Raw genomic sequence first — 17,443 nt, forward strand, 5'->3', positions numbered from 1 at the left:
CTAGTTGGCTCTGTGCAAGTCTCATGTCCTTTGGAGCCATGCATACTTCTAAGTGAACACAGAGAGAGCAGTACAGAACTAGTTCGTGCACAGCTCAGTCCTCCTGTTAGCAGTGCATTAGCCCAGAGTGGGCAGCTTAAGGCCACCCTTTACTGCACTCCCTTGAAACCCCAGAGAAGATCCAGAATGGGAAAGGCACTACAACCCAGAGTATAAGAAGAATTGCTCTAGTTTATCCCCAGGAGTAATGAAGGCTTTGCCTGTTCAGTCTCAGAGATGAGGGGAGGGGAAATACTATGCCACTCTACATGGGGGAGATGGTTTTAAGGTGAATAGGACCTTATGAAGTACATTTTGGGGTTATATTTGAGGATAGAAGTAGGAGCCAGGCGTTGTACTGCTGTGTAGGTCAGCAGAAGAATGCAAAGGGTCAAGTTCACAAGGTAACTAGCCTTTACTTATTCTTCTTATGACTTTTCTGTAGAAAAAATGACCCATCCTCAGTCCAAGTCCAGGCTGGCATATTGAATATCCAACTGGATGCTCCTTCCTTTCATGTACAGCTGGTGGTGTCCCATCAAGAATATACTGAAGACCAAGAATCGCACAACCTCGGTCTCATTCTGCTGCGTGAGCCCCTATTCATCGGTCCCCTCATTTCACCTATCTGCATTGTCACGAACATGAAACAGGATGAGCAGATGACGCTGAACGACTGCTGGCTTTCTGGATGGACATCACTGCAAGTTATGTCTTATGTTTGCCAATCCACCCACTTATACATATAATACTATAACTAGTCCTTGATCCAACCAAGCATCCAAAGCCAGTTTTCAAACAGGGATCCCCCCCCCCAAAAAAAAAAACAGAAATTATTTAAGTATTACCCCCTCCTCTCCCCTCAGAGTCTTTTAGGGGCAGCTCCCCTCACCTGAGTCACTGTGCCACTGTCTTCTTCAAAACTCTTTCAACTCAACCTCTTTGCAAAACCTGAGAGTGTTCTAATGGTCTTGTTCACTCCTCTCCCATGGGGCTTCTTCACACACAAATTCTTTTGAGAGGTAGAGCTTTGCAGAGATGTGAGCCAAAGTTTACTGGCCTCACCTTGAGGTTTAGATGTAGGACCTTCAAAAAGGAGAGTGCCAAAAGGCCTGGATGGCAGCATAATGAATATGGCGGGTGCCTATGAAAATTTGGCACTAGAAGCCACAGTCTACTCTACAGTATCTATTAAGAAAATCTGGACCTGCTTACAGCACTAAGATCCCCATACCTCTCTGTCAGTATTCCTCAGTAGGGAAATACAGTTTTTTAAAAATTTTAGTAGGACACTAAATACTATGGGGCTCATAATCGAAAGAGAAAAACATCCAAAAACCAGCCTAAGTCGGCACTTGGATGAACATTGTCCAAATACGTCCAAGTACTGATAATAAAAATGGGTTTTGGACATATTTCTAAACGACCTAGGCCTTCATAGTGCCACTGAACAACCAAAGCTATATGGGGCGTTTCAGGAGGAGTGTTGAGGGGGGAATTGGGCGGGATGTGGGTCGGCTTAGACTTAGTTGTACAGCATGTATAACCGAAAGTTATACAGCCCGGGATCGACGGAACTTGGACGTTGTGATTAGATCATTTTAAATATGGTCTAAGTCACAAAAACCCATCTAAAGTCACCAGATAAGCACTTCAAACACATAAAACAGACCCCCCACATACTACCCCAGTGATCACTGACCCCCCCCAACCCCATAAAAATCGTGATCACACCTTTAAAATTCAGCCTCCAGACCATCATCACCTGGCAGCCTGGCATAGGAAAGCCTAGTCGTCCTGCACAGAGGTGGCTTAAGCCCTCTTGGGGATGGGTTAGGGACTCATGGAAAGGAGGACTCATGCCCATAAGCCCCTGTAATTACTTCATTGATACTTAAACATTTGCACTCCCCTATACACCCCCAAAACCCTTTTTTTACTGACATATAAGTGGCTCCTGCAGCCATAAGGGCTATTAGGGTGGCAGATAAGTGGGTCTAGGGGATTCTGGAGGTGGTTTTGGGGGCTCACCATGACCTATAAGGGAGCTGTAGTGAGGAGAAGACATGGCACCCTTTTTGTGAAGTTCACAGCAGTGCCCTGTAAGGTACCCCACTATTTAGGTGCCATGTCTGGGTATTCAGTCCATCACTTTGCAGACCCCTCCCACGTCCAACAGGGCTAGTTCTAGGCGTTTTTGACTTGGACGAAAAGTTGGATGAAAATGTGGTATAAAGATGGACGATTTAGCGGCTTGGACGATCAGATCGGCAGGACGTAGAAATAGACGATTTTCGAAAGAAAAAAAAATTTTGGATGTATTTTTCGAAAATGTGTCCTAGGCTGTTTTTTACTTTGGATGATTTGCGACTTAGACAAAAGCAGACTTAGACGTTCCTTTCGATTATGCCCCTCCATGAGTTCTATAAACCCACTGTAAAAAATACACTTCTAAAGATTTAATCAGCCTCCATTCACAAAAAAATCTCCTTAATTAAATACATGGAACCAATATTAAACATGACATAGGGAAGGGAAATCCTCAGAAACAGGGGTAGATATCATTCAGTGTCTTATGGCGCTTTTATGCTTTCCATGCTTCAATCATAAACATAAAAATGTTCTCAGTCTTTAAATCTTTAGAAGTGTGCTTTGGTTTTTTTCCAGCGGGTTTATACAACTCGTGGGGTTTAGTGATTGGTAGACCACTGTCCTCATTAGTTGGGTAGTAATTGGACACGGGAAGGGGCCAATTAATTTAGCACATATTAAATAGCATGTGCCAATATGAAATGGTGTATGCTGTTTTGTGTTAGCACAAGCTGCAAAGAAATAAAAGTGAACAAGATAAAGCCAGTTCAAATAAAAATATTCGCTCTGCACATCTCAACATCACCTCAATCCTGTTCTGCAACATCCCTTAGCAAAGGAAAAATAGGGCTGAACAACAGGAGCCAGGAGAGCGGCCAGATAGCAAGTTTAGGGCTCCTTTTACTAAGGTACGCTAGCGTTTTTAGTGCGCATTAACCCCCGCGCTACACGGAAAATACTAACGCCAGCTCTATGGAGGTGTTAGCGTGTAGTGCGCGTGGCAATGTAGCGCGCGCTAAAACCACTAGAGCCGCTTAGTAAAAGGCACGTTAGCAGGTTTAACGCGTGCAACTTTTCATCACGCGCTAACCCCCGCGCTGGCCGAAAAATTACCGCCTGCTCAAGAGGAGGCGGTAGTGGCTAGCACGGCCGGTGGTTTGCGCGCGCTATTACGCGCGTTAAACCACAACGCACCTTCATAAAAGGAGCCCTTAGTGTATAAATCTAAGAGCAAAAGTATACAAAGGACCTGAGGTGGGAAAAACCAAAAAAACAGAGTGGGGAAGGGACAAGTCAACCAATTTCAGGGACAGTCAATTTATTAAAACTATATAAAAAACGGATTCATATGTAACATCTACATGAAATTATGCAGGCAAACAAAGAGTCTTTCAATCCTTTTTTTGTGCTGGACTCGCCTTTGTGGTCAAAACAGTCTGTAAAATAAATACTTGTGTTTATAAATAAAGCAGAAACAAATATAAAATGGAACTAATATACAATGAAAAGATAATCAAATCAAATCAAACTATCAAACATAAATAAATAAATAACACTGCCTGACACTATATTCCCAGTGCAATAGGTGAGACATTCTAGACCAGGGGTGTCAAACTCAATCACATTAAGGGGCCAAAATCCAAAACACAGACTAAGTCGGAGGCCAGACCCCACCCCCATAATAGTACTAATTGTAACACCATTTTTTCCATTCATTTTTCATATATACACACATTACAATCTTGTTAACAACACATAATGGTTAACCACAAAATTAAACTACATAAAGCACACTGTATGCTTCTCAACATTCATTCCTACCAGAACACAGATAACCCCTATGCAAATACAGGACCAAAAACTAAAAGTACTAACATATACAAACAATTCCTAAGATTCGAGACTCTGCATGCTGTACAATCCCAGAGAAAAAGAAACAAATGCATTTCTTCCTGAATAGTGCAAAATACAGACAGCAGATGTAAATTCTCAAAATTTTCACAATTCAATCACTAAATTTAAAAGTAAAATCATCCCCCCCACCTTTGTTGCTTCCCTCCCTCCACGCTGTGCCTCAGCTAGGTGCCTCTCTCCGGCGGGTGTCTTACTTTCTGGCTGACTCCCGCCTGGCTGTTTTATGCGGGCCGCGGTGCGATGCCCTGGTGTTATCTTCAGGCCGGTTCCCTCCTCCTCACTGCCACAGTGTGCACAAAGCCTTGATCAGCGGCTCCTCGTGTGCCCTGAGCTTGAACCGGAAGCCTTCTTTCTGACGTCACATCAGAGGGAATGCTTCTGGATGATGCGGGAGATGCGCGAGGAACTGCCCCTGCAGCTGCCGCTCGCGGCTTTGTGCACACTGCAGCAGTGAAGAGGAGGGAGCTGGCCAGAAGATAACACAGGGGGAATCGAACCGCAGGTTGCATAAAACAGCCAGGCGGGCTGGATTTGGCCCACGGGCCTTGAGTTTGACACCTGTGTTCTAGACCATAGGGTTATTTCCCTTTACCCGCATGGGCTGCAGAAGAGAACCACAGATTTTTCACTCCGCCTCCAGTGTACATCATAGGCTATCCTGGCTCCTCCCATCAGTCTTTCTCTTCTGCATGTGGCTGCAAGTTGTTTCGGTTCTGCTCTCTCACATTTATTGTTTTTATTTTAATGTAGTTTCGTCCCCTTTCGTGGTTCTTTCACATTTACAGTAGTATTGTGAATGAGAGGAGCTGACAGGCTCCAACAACGATTTTCTAACTTTAAATTCGAGGGGGTTTTCTGGGAATTTTAGTGATCCTTGATGTTCCCCCACCTAAAAAATCCTAAAATTGTAATTTTTTAAGTTCGGGAAGTGCCATTTTTAGCGCATTTTGGGTGGAATTTGGGTCCAGCGGCTATCTTCTCCCTGCTTCTTCAAAATTTGATTTTCTGCCAAACAAACTGCTGGGATGGGGTCCTTAGGGTCTCCTAGTGTGGATTCATACAAACTTTGTGTGGTTTTGCTGCTTTTAGAGCGTTTTTGCACCACCTACCATGCGGCATGGTTGGGGGAAGAGGCGGTGACCTCTGGTTCAGCCTGTGGCTTCTATGGATGGGTTGGCTTTGGGGGAAGGGTGGGGGAGTGTGGATGGACGGGGCAGGCAGGCAGGGATCCCCGGCGTGCAACTTAATTTTGGGACAAAGCTGGAAGGCAGGGAGGGGGCACAAACTCAACACAGAAGGAAGGGAAGGGGCATGAACATTGGACAGAGAAGGGAGAGAATAGAAAGGGAGAATTGATGGGCATGAGTGTATGAGTGAGAAATGGTGCACATGGGGAAAGGAAGAAGGAAAATTGGGCATAGAGAGATGAGTGAGATAGACATGTATGGGGAATAGAAGGATGAGAGGGAGGAATGTTGGACATAGTGATGGAGGGAGAAATATGGCATTATGCTGGAGAGGGGTAATAGAAGGAGAAATGGCCATGGGGCTGGTGGGCAGTGGTGAAAAATGCTGCACATGAGCCGGGGGATGAGAGAGGGAGAAATGTTGGATGTGGCAGTAGAGGAGGTGGGAGAGATGCCTGGATTGCTCAAGACAGATGGACAGTGAGAGAAAGAGAGAGAGAGAGAGGAAGACATATTGCCCCTAGGGGTGGAGGAGAGAGGGAGAAACGTTGAACTCATGGAGGGACAGAGAGAGACAGATAAATGTTGGTTGGGTTCCGGAGGAGAGGAAGTGTTCAGGAAGCAGAAAGAAAGAAATTTTGAAAATGTAACCAGAGACTCATGAAATCACCAGACAACAAAGGTAGGGAAAATAATTTTATTTTCAGTTTAGTGATCAAAATGTGTCAATTTTGTGAATTTATACCTGCTGTCTATATTTTGCTCTATATTTGTCTATTTTTCTATAGTTGTTACTGATCCTCCATTTTATCTGTTCTGGATTATTGCAATATAATATATTTGGGATCTCATAAAAAGCTTCAAAAAAGATTAAGACTCATCCAGAACACAGCAGTCTGTCTGATTTTTGGTCTTATCAACAGTTGCATTGGCTGCCTTTTGAGGCTAGAGTGTTGTTTAAATTCGGTTGTATCTGCTTTAAAGTCTTGTTTGGTATGGTGCCTACTTAGTTGTCCTCATGTTTTGAGCGATATAAACCTAATAGGATTACTCAAGGGCAATATCTATTTGTTCATCCGACTATTAAATCTTGCCGATACAAGAGATTTTTTGATAAATTACTCCGTTTTCAGGCAAGTAAAATGAACTTATGCTTATGTACCATCATTTCTCAGGTTCATTCAGATATGTGCTTTAGGAAGCTGCTAAAAACTGATTTGTTTGATAAATTTGTAAACTGATGTTTTAGAATCCTGATTGGTAAATAGTATATTGTTCTTATAGTGTGTTTATTTTAGTTGATTTTAACGCATTTTTAATCAATTGTATTTTACTTACTGATTTTTAGTTAATTATATTTTACTCACTGATTGTATAATTTTTATTTTATGTGGTATGGCAGTATACAAAAATAAAATTATTATTAAAGTCATCTGCCTTGACCTCTTTTGAAAAGCCCCGAATATAAATGATAATTAACATTTTCTCTGCATACAGTGTGCTTTGTGTTTTTTTAAATTTTGTGGTTACCATTGTGTATTAATAAGATTATATTGTGTGTATATGGAAAATGGATGGAAGAAATTGGGTTACAATTAGTACTATTATTATGGAGGTGGGGTCAGGGGCAGAGCTTGGGCGGGGGTATTCAGTTGGTATTTGTTAGGCTTAGGGGATACTTGGCTTGAAGAAGTTGAGAAACACTGCAATAGCCAATGTAGGTGTTCTGGCAGCTGTAGGATGTCACTGATGGAGCGCACCTGCCTTGCGCAACTGCATACGCTAGAGACTGAGAAGGTAGAGCCACCTCCTCAGCTTCTGAGGGTTGGGCTGGACTTCTTGGTGGACGGTGTCTAGAAAATTTAAAAAAATAAATACATTTTGAATGTGAGTATTCTATTTCGGCCCGCCGAACGCTTTGGGGCTCGGCAGAGGGCTGGTGTTTCCACCTCCAGGACAACTTTCATCCGGCTGCCTTTTCAGGGGTAGTAGTTGTTTGGCAGGGGTCTGGATGCCCTACAGAATTCAGTTTTTGGGCCAGAAATCTGTATTCCTTCCCGGATAGTAGAGTGTGAGCCCAGGGGTCTATGCGTCCTCCTTTTCGTGGCTCTGGATGGACTTTTGGGACTTCTGGCATTTTTCCCCCTCCTCGTTGCGGAGATATTCTCTGGATTCCTGATGTCGGTGTGCAGGCTGCAGGCGTTCTCAGCCTTCCTCTGCCTGTTTTGCCCGACCTGCTCGCACGACTCGTTGCCACCAGGGAGCCGAGGGTCCCTCTGCAGATAGGGGGTCAGCTCTTGGAGTTTCTGCCTACCAGGATGTGCATTGTGGCAGACCAGTGGGTCTTGGCAGTTCTTCAATCAGGCTGCAAGCTGGACTTTGCCCAGTCTGTGTCAGATGGGTTTGTGTCTTCTCCTGCCGAGAGGCTGGACAAAGCACAAAGTCTGGGCTACTGTTCAGCATTTGCTGGATATTCGAGCAATGGAGACGGTGCCAAGTGATCTTTCAGACTCCAACAGATACTCTTTTTTATCGTACCAGAGACAGCGTCAGAAGTTTGGAGACCTGTTCTGGATCTGCAACATGGACCTGCGGCTCTCATGGTTCTGGATGGAGACTGTGTGGTCGGTTATTGCAGCAGTGACTCCAGGGGAGTTTTCTGGCCTCCCTTCCGGGGGCGTGTTTGCACATTCGCATATTTTTTTCCCAGTTCTACACAAGTTCCTGGGTTCTCAAGTGCTGGATCGGCATTATCAGTTTTCGGCTCTGCCATTTGGTTGGCAACAGCACCCTGGAAGTTCACCAATGTGAAGGAAGTAGTGGCAGCTTGTCTGCGATGGGGTTGCAAATCCACCCGTATCTGGGCAACTAGTTGGACAGAGTGCCCTTGTTGGAAGGGGAGCACTCCATGATGGAAAAGCTGCTCCGGGGACGGAAAGACCTGGGCTGGATTGTCAGCTTCAAGAAGTTCCATCTGATGCCCATGCAGTCGCTGGAGTGCCCTGCCCGAGCCTCGCAGTCAGGAGCTGTATGTGTAGTTTTTGGATCTGATGAACAAATTGGCACCTTCAGCGTGGAATTACCTGCAGGTTCTGGGTTATACGGTGGCCATGCTGGGCCTTCTCCGAGCTGCCTTAGAGATGAAATTGCCATGAACTTTGAAGGCCAGAACAAGCATGACCTTGTGGCTTCACCCTCAGTCGCTCTGCCAGGATGTTCCATTACACATTGTCGCCTGGATTGTTGTTACCATGGATACCAGCCTTTGAGCCTGGGGGGCTCACTGTGATCGTCGTCCCTTTGAGAGCTGCTGGAGCTCTGGGTCTGGTCCTGAATAAATTGTAGAGATCTCTAAAGGAACAGGATGTCTGGGTCTTTCCGACAGTGCGACAGCAGTGGCCTCTTTCTCTCAGCTGGGAGGAACCATGCATATTCCCTTGGCCCGCCTTATTTTCCTTTCGGCAGAGCATCATTTCCGGGTGCTACTGGTGGCACAGGTGAACAAAGTGGTCATCGTTCAAGCAGACTTCTTCAGCCGTCAGACTATGGTTCCCGGAGAATGGCCTCAGGCGTATCGAGCATTCATATTCTGCTTCACGCAACGAGTGGTGGACACTTGGAATGCTCTCCCAGAGGAGGTTATTGCGGAATCCACCGTTCTAGGATTTAAAAGCAAACTAGATGCACATCTCCTTAGATGGCATAGAGGGATATGGGTGAAAATTATGCCAGATATACACCTGGCTGGGCCTCCGCGTGTGCGGATCGCCGGACTTGATGGGCCGAAGGTCTGATCCGGAGATGGCAGTTCTTATGTTCTTATTGACTGATCTCCCTGTGATGTACACTGGAGGCGGAGTGAAAAACTTGTGGTTCTCTTCTGCAGCCCATGCGGGTAAGGGGAAATGACCCTATAGTCTAGAATGTCTCATCTATCTAAAACCAAGAAGAGATTGATGTGGACATGGTTCAATCAATGATCTAAAACAATGTCAAAAATGTAGGATTTCGTTTCTGCAAATTGGCATTTCAGCTACAGTGGTAAAATAATGCTCAGAATTTAGGAAGTTGGTTTTTTGGGCTGAGAACTTTTTAATATCCCCTCGTGTATATATATACCAGTATATATTTAAATATAATAAAAAGTCTAATGACTGTGGTCATTCTAACTCTAACTCATACTAGAACGTCCCATCATTCAATCACATTCCCATCATTTGTTCAAATCAAGTCAAACAGAAAAAAATCTCCCTGTCATAGCAATAGCAAGTAAAATAACTGGAATCACAGAAAAAGTTGTGCAAATGAAGCCTGTATCTCACAGAACTCAAGTTCAACTTCTCTACAGGCTATCTCCTCTGGACTAGTTTCCAGAGCCGCTTGAGCACCATAACAAAAAGCACAGTGCAAGGTAATCTTGTATGTTCCACGCTTCCTAATGGCAGGAAGAATGGGGCCTAAATAGGGGACCAGGGAATTGCCAAGCCTAGTCCGCGGTATTCTAGTCTGTGCGTGCACACTAGATCTGTGTAAAACATAGGGTGAGTGACAGAGGGTGGCATGATAAATGACAGGGCAATCAGGGCGCTGCGCGGGGGCCAAAGGAGAGAATACAGGGTGCAAGGGCAGGGAAGACATAGAACATACAACACACCCTGAACAATTTGGGGAATCCATATAACTGAAGTATCTAAAGATTGTGTAAGGTTGCAGGAGAAAGGCAAACAAAGCAAGTAATAAAATCCCATAAACCTTAACACTGACCTAATAATGCCTAAACAAACAAGAAAGGGAATAATACAACCTCGTAACTAACGCAACGTGTTAATGTGGTGTGACTGAAAATATACCTTATCAGAAACGCATAACCTAATTATGGATGTCTAAACTAAAAAAAAAAAAAAAAAAGGAATACTAACACTCTTAACTAAAGCTAACCTACTATTGAAAAAATGTCAAACATGAAAAACAGAATGCAATGAAAATACTAAAATTCAGTCCATCAGCTCATAAATCATTTGTAAAGAAATTCTGTAGGAGCTGGCTTGATGTCTCTATGATGCAAAACAACTGAATGTCCATTCAATTTCACTGCAAAAGGGTAAGACTCTTCGATGGTATATGGTCCCTGGAAAGCCAATTGTTTCCAGTTATTCCTCCGGAAGGTGTGCTTATACACTTGCTGTCCTGTGCAATATTTGTACAGCCATGGCGTTGGGGCCTTGGCAGATGATTTCCTCTTTTCCTCAAACAGCTGCAGCGCTGGCTGTAAGGAGAAAACACATTCTGATATAACTTGAGGCAAAGCTCTTTGGCCTGGTTGTTGAAACGGAGGAAATAAGGGAGTCTTCCAGTACATAGCTGGAATGGACTGGTAATGAGATTTTTAAACTGCAGCCAGGGCCGGATTTAGATGAAAAGAGGCCCTAGGCTATTCCACTTATGAGGCCCTTTCACCTCCCATTTTTAAGTTTGTAAATTACATGAGAGATAATAAAATACATCATTACTGTGATATATATCAATATGTTAAATGAAACATGTTGTTATTGGTACTAACCTTTATAAAAAATGTGACATGGATAATAAATAAAAAAAAGTCGAGAACACTTATTTGGACATTTATTCTCAGCACTATATATAGTACTTGTAACAATAACTAATCAAACATAACACACAACATTGCCCCTTCCTATGTCCATAGTGCCCCCAGTGCATCCTTCCTCACCTCACCCCCCCCTCCGATGCCCGCCTGCCTCCCATCCCCCTTCCATTGAACACCCCCCTCATGCCATCCTGCCCGCCTGCCTTCCATTAAACCCCCCCATCCCCTCCGATGCCAGCCTGCCTGCCTCCCATCCCCCTTCCACTGAACCCCCCCCCCCCGATGCCAGTCTGGGCCGCCCTTTCCTGACGGATCCACGTTTTGCCTCTCCCCCCGCAGGGCTGGGCTTTGCCCAGCTGTTCCCGGACTGACGTCTTTCCCTCCCCGATCCTCCTCCCAGGGCGAGAAAAAGAAAGGGAGAAGCCGAGTTGGCGCCCCATTGCGGCTGGAGCTGGTTCCGATCCCGAAGCGTAGAATTTCTCCTTATTTTCGGTTCAGTGTTTTAGTGTTCACTGTTTTTAGAATAGTGTAATTTTAATTTTGCTAACAATTTGAATGTAGGCCCCTCTTGATCTTGAGGCCCTAGGCTGAAGCCTAATTAGCCTATAAGAAAATCCGGCCCTGACTGCAGCGTTCGATTGCGAACAGCATACAGGGCTGCTGGCAAATATATGAGCCAATTTTTGGATTCCAAGGGCATAGGTTTCCTCAAAGATATCTTAAGCAAATCAAGGTATTTCTCAACATACCCATTTGCTTGGGGATGGTAAATGGTAACAAATTTCTGTTCAGTGCCCAATGATTAGCATAACTCCTGCAAAAACTCATTTCTGAAGTGGCTTCCATTGTCAGAGACTATGGCTTCAGGAACGCCATATCTGCTTACAATTTCAGTGCAAATTTTTTTGAGCAGCCTCTTTACCAGTTTCTGAAGTACAAGGATATGCCTCTATCCACTGTGAAAAAGGGCATACACATACCAACAAATATCTTTTCCTCTAATTCTCGAAGACCATTTCTGTATAATCAATATACCACTTTCTACATGGCCCTTCCGGAATGGGGATAACTCCCATTGGGGTAGGAGTCCCTCTTGGGTTTGTTTGAATACATTTCGGACACTTTCGCACTACTTTCAAAATGGCATCTAACTTAGAGTGCCATCAAATCATTTTAAGTCTAGTGCTGAGATGAGAAAAGGGGGCATGTGTCTTAGAGTGGGAATCCTGTGCATATAACCATAGGGATGAGGTGGATATGGAAGTTCTCATATCTGTTGTTTTCCATATTCCTTTCAATAGTTTACAGCCTAAGTCTTTCCATTGCCGCAATTCTTTTGGTGTGACATCTTCGATAAAAGAAACGTCTAGATTATCAGGGCGTGCTCTAGTGCTGTTATACAATATGCTGATATGTAGTGCCCTCTTGCTGATGTGCTTGGTTAAAAGAAATGTCAGTATCATGTGCTTTTATTTTAACAATGGCTACTGGCATTGGTCTCTGCTGCAGGGCTGTCATTAGACGCTCCAGTAATGCAACATGCTGAAGTGGTCTCCCTGCACTGTCAACGAATCCCTTAATCTGCCATTTATCACGGTTTTCTTCTATAAATTTGATGGCATATACAGAATCAGAGTAAATGGTGAGTTTCTCATCTGGATATGTCTCAAGTGTCTGTAACAGAGCTGCTAGGTCTGCTGCTTGCACAGTGAGGGAAGCTGGCATAGTGCTCCATTCACTCTCCCAAATTTGCTCTTTAGTGTTTTAAACAAACCACGCAAATGCAGTTCCTGTTTTTGTCTGGGAGCCATCCACAAAGACGTGAAAACCATCTTTGTAAGGTTTTAAATCCTGTTTGGTAGGTGTTTCCTGTGGACAACCATGCAAAACCACCGTCTCTGGGCCAAAGAAAGAAAGAAATGGCTTAACCTTTGCAGAAATGACATCTGCGTGTAGAACTGGTTTTATGTCAATATTGCCTGTCATAAGGACAGCAATATAAGTGGACAATCTCCTTGTGGTAAAGGCCCACAACTGGCTGTATAAAATCTTTCGTAAAGTGTGTGTAGAATGCAAGATAATGTAGTAATAAGGCAAGAATTGATAAATTTTCAGTACTGCCATTAGAGCAGCTACAACTCCCTGTTCACAACTGTTAAAGCACTGCTCTACAGGTGTGAAACAGCCGGATAGGTAGCAAACGGTGTAGTCTTGCTGACAGGTTATCGCGGCCCACCCCTCTGGGTGGTTAATGACATACAAATCTACAGGTAGAGATTGTAGAGGCAGCATAAATTGTGGGGCTTTCTCTAAGACTGCTTTTAATGTGGTGATAATTTTGGAATCAGTATCAGAAAGATGAATCTTGTGCTTCCCCTCAGGGTTGCCTTTCAAATAAAGTCTCAAAGGAAAAACTCTAGTGCTGAGCACTGTTCCCTCTAAGCTGTGCGCTTGTGCGCGCACACAACTTGCCAAACCCGCACACACAAATTAAAATGGCACGCACAAAAAAATAAATTTTTGCCTAAAATGATTTTCACTGCTAAAATGAAATGTTGCAGAAGACCAGCTATTCCGATTTCCCATTTATCACATTTATTGAAGCGCTATAATATAAATTTTAAGTCATTCACGTGATTCTGTTATCTTTGGCAGTTGAACTTGACACGTCACATGCCCCATAGGGCCATAGCCTATGGCCCATAGGATATGAAGCACTTCCGATTCTTTGACTTCCTGAAGTTCCGCCATATTGTTTATTTCATGGAATCGTAGTATGCAGCGTGGTACTGCAGTTGTATAACTGTATTTGTTTATTAAATTGCAACCAGATATAACTCTTAAAATGTCTAAACTGCGAATGATGAAAAGTGTAAAATGCAAGAGAGCTGCAACAGCTTTTTTTGTTGAAACGGAGACACCGAAATCTCGAAATACAATGCGTGTTCGATTGTGTGAAATATTTACCTATGACGAAGACGATGGAGTTGTGTGTTGTTATTGTCAAGATGCCAAAACAACTGGAAAATTCTCTACTGGAAAAATATGGGATGATGTTTGGAAACTGGACTTTCTGAAACGCATCTATCAAGTAAATCTCAAACCGACAGTATTAGGAAACTCAAAAGTAAAAATCCGAATTTAAGAGGGGGGAACTGGTTAACATGTTGCTTGAAAACCCAACCAAAAAAGAAAACAGGCAAATTAGTAATGAATGGAAGCGTTCCAGTCCTGATGAAATTAAGGTTCTTGTCGACAGTGTTGTGCTAGTCATTAAGATGAATATCTCAATGCTCTCTGTTCAAGATATCAATGAGCACATGGTGAAGTATGTTAGTATACCTTATAGCTGGAGAAGCAAAAACTATGCGTTTGAATTTCTTAGAATTATCAATGGCATCGTGCAAGATGATCGTATGGCAGACATTAAATTAGCAACGTATCATACATTAACTGTTGATGAAAGTATAAACATTTCTGTCAACAAGTACTTAATACTCTACTTTAAGTATCGACCAGTCAATTCAAATGAGTATAGGACATCATTTGGTGGGATGCTACAGTTGGAAGCATGTGATGCTACATCAATAGTAATACCAATTAGGGAATTCTATAGGAAACATGAACTTGACCTGAATAAAATGGTTATGTTCACCTCTGATGGTGCCTCTGTTATGTTGGGCAAAATAGATGGTGTAACACAGTTGAGAAAAGACATTCCACATTTAGTGCAGCAACATTGTGTTGCACATCGGAAAGAAGTAAAATTGATGAAAGAAGTAGAAACTGTAATGAGAACTGTGTACACGGTGTTCTGTCGGTCTTCTACTAAACGATGCAAATTTCAAGAAATAGCAGATACATCTGAATGTGAATCAATTGCTTTCAGACCTCTGAATGAAGTGCGCTGGTTATCTAGACACTTTGCACTTAAAGCAATTATTCAAAATTATGATCCCCTGTTAAAATATTTTGAAGAAGACAAAGATAATGATCCTACTGCAAATTACTGCTATAAGAAGCTGAACAGTGAACAATTTCATATTACACTTGAAGTTTTGAATGATGTCTTATCAGAACTGGCTTCCTTAAGCATGGCATTTCAAAAACGTGGTTTGACACCATTGGAAGCTTATCATCTTGCACAGGGTAAATTGAACAAACTTCGAATGCAATACTTAGGCGACAAGGTTAAGTGGAGTGATAAAGTCAACAGTCTTCTTGACAATAGGATGAGGTCTGGAGAAAAAGTTTCAGTGGATACTAATTCCATATTAACCTTCATCAACATCTTATGTTTGCATCTGGGTGAAAGATTTCCTGAAAATGAAGTTGAGGAATGGTCTGCTTTTGACTATACAGCAATATCACAATGCGACTTTGACTTCGGAAATGGACATATCAGATCTCTTTGTTTAAAGTATAAACAATTTCTTCCGGAGGAAAGTATTATTATTCAGCAATACAATGACTTTAAATTCCTTGTTGCAGAAACAATCAAAAGCAATCTGATAAACAGCTTTCCAGATATGACAAAATTTGCATTTCAGAAAATCAATTTGCAGCTTTAGCATTAGTGCCACATTCTTAGCATCTAGTTCAGATTGTGAGCGTGGTTTTAGTCTAATGAACAATTTGAAGACTAAACAAAGGAATCATTTACATTTTGTCACAAACCCGAGCCCAAGGCCGGCCTTGTGCCAGGGAAGAACGATAAAAAACCTCCCCTGAAAATAGTCAGGGCTAACCATGTTGTCCCTGTTAGGCAAGAACAAGAACAGGAAGCACAGGCTGTGTTCAGACCTAATGCAGAACACAGCCTGGTGAAATCTGGTAGGGCCCCTTTAAATCCTCCATTTTGTGGAATGCTGGCTAAGCAGGGGAAAAGGCAACCACAGCTGAAGGAAGTTCAGCCCCGGAGTAGGGCTGGGCGTGGTACAGCAGCTTGGCAGCATTTAGAGAGCTGGCTGACCAAGAGGAAAGGGGACAGAGGAGAAGCTCTCAGGTGGAAGGAGCCTCCAAGTCCCCCTGAGACAAGGGACATTGAAATGTTGGACACAGAACCAGATGATACAACCCTGGGAAATCCTGAAGGTGAAGCTATGGATTGTAACACTTTACCAGAGGTGGGACTATGTGAGGAAATGGAAACCAATTAGTTTGGAATTGCTTTTTGTGTTAGGTTTTTTTTTTTGAATGCTTCCATTTCTATTGAGCATAAGGATTTTCCTGAAGTCTGCTACCTAATGAAATGTATGCTAGCCAAGGGTTTTCGTGTATGAGAAGTTTTTTTTGCCTTGCTTACCAAGAGGGCTGCTGTTGGAAAAGAACTTCAGCAAGTTCCTTTCAGAAGGTGTGAATATCCTGGAAGCTTGGTACAGGATTTACACAGTACCATGTTGAATAGTTTGCAGGATACTTTTCTATTGATAACAAGGAGCCCTTTGACAAATCTGTCAGGCTTTTGCTACTGCATTTAATGGGCATCGCTGCCCAGTGCAGTGTACTATACCTAGTTTGCCAATTTATTGAATAAGACTCTGGGAGAGTCAAGGACTATCAAGAGACTCTGTTACACCTGGGACATTGATAAAGAACTTTGAGACAGATATCCAGACCAGGCTGGTTACTATCATATTATGTTGTATGTTTTTGCCAAAGACCTTTTGGAATACATTTTCTTTTGATGCATTTTTTTTGGACTTGTCAGTTGAACAATAAAATTGGTTTTTTGTTTCATTACTTACCTGTGTGAGGCCAACCTGTTTATACACATAGGATAAGTTTATGCACAACAGGGACTTCCTCCATCTTGAGGAAGCACGCTGGGGAGAATATTGTAAGCGTGGGCCGGTTACTGCGAGCCTTGAGGACCGGCCACGCTACAATTTAGAGCATTTGGAAATGCTGTTGCGTGTTAAGAGTCACCTTCAAGATGGAGGCTCAACAGATCTTGACAGAATTTATTCGGACTGGATAAATATGAAAGATCGCAGGGAAAAACTTTGAAAACTAAATTGCTATTTTCTAAATTTTAAGTATAAAGTACAATGATACCTTATTTATAGGTAGCGCTCAATGAAACATTTCAATGAAACATAATTTATGTTTATTGAAATGAGACTTTATGTTACATAAAGTGTAACTAATATAAATTGTAACTAAAATTACATTGTGTTTTCGTTAATTCAGACTAAACTCAAAGACCTGCCCATAACTGAACTCCGGGCCCTCTGGCAATCATTTTTATAGCGCACACAAATTTAGTTTTTCTTTAAAATGCGCACAGATTAAATTTTTTGTGCACACCCTATGAAAAATTAGAGGGAACATTGGTGCTGAGGCAGGGTATATAATCCCTGCAGTAATTGAAAAGGCCCAATAAAGCTCGTGTACTGTCCGTGGATCAGTGATTTGTTCTACCTCTTTGAGCAAAGTTGAACACAAAAACTTACCATTGTCTCTAATAGTGAGGCCTAAGAAAGTAACTTCCTGTTTACAATATTGGACCTTGCACACATTTATAGCATAGCCTTTGCCGATAAGGAAGTGGATAAGATTATCAGTAAGTTTCTGACACAAAGATTCTGTGTGTACTGAAAGCAAA

General features: G+C 42.8%; 1 protein-coding gene across 2 annotated transcripts in view; it reads left to right on the forward strand.

The window, feature by feature from the left end:
• Positions 1–4,431: 4,431 nt before the first annotated feature.
• The window catches only part of LOC117349045 (serine protease 55-like), a 120,665-nt gene continuing 107,653 nt past the window's right edge, over positions 4,432–17,443 (forward strand). Inside the window, exon 1 of one of the 2 annotated variants that reach the window (XM_033921944.1) lies at positions 4,432–4,546. The gene's annotated coding sequence lies outside the window, so the exon portion shown is untranslated. Of the gene's footprint in view, positions 4,547–15,827; positions 15,963–17,443 lie in introns of those variants that run through there. The other variant, XM_033921934.1, reaches the window with a different exon arrangement.

Source organism: Geotrypetes seraphini, chromosome 1, assembly GCF_902459505.1.
Source record: "Geotrypetes seraphini chromosome 1, aGeoSer1.1, whole genome shotgun sequence".
Lineage (NCBI taxonomy): Eukaryota > Metazoa > Chordata > Amphibia > Gymnophiona > Dermophiidae > Geotrypetes > Geotrypetes seraphini.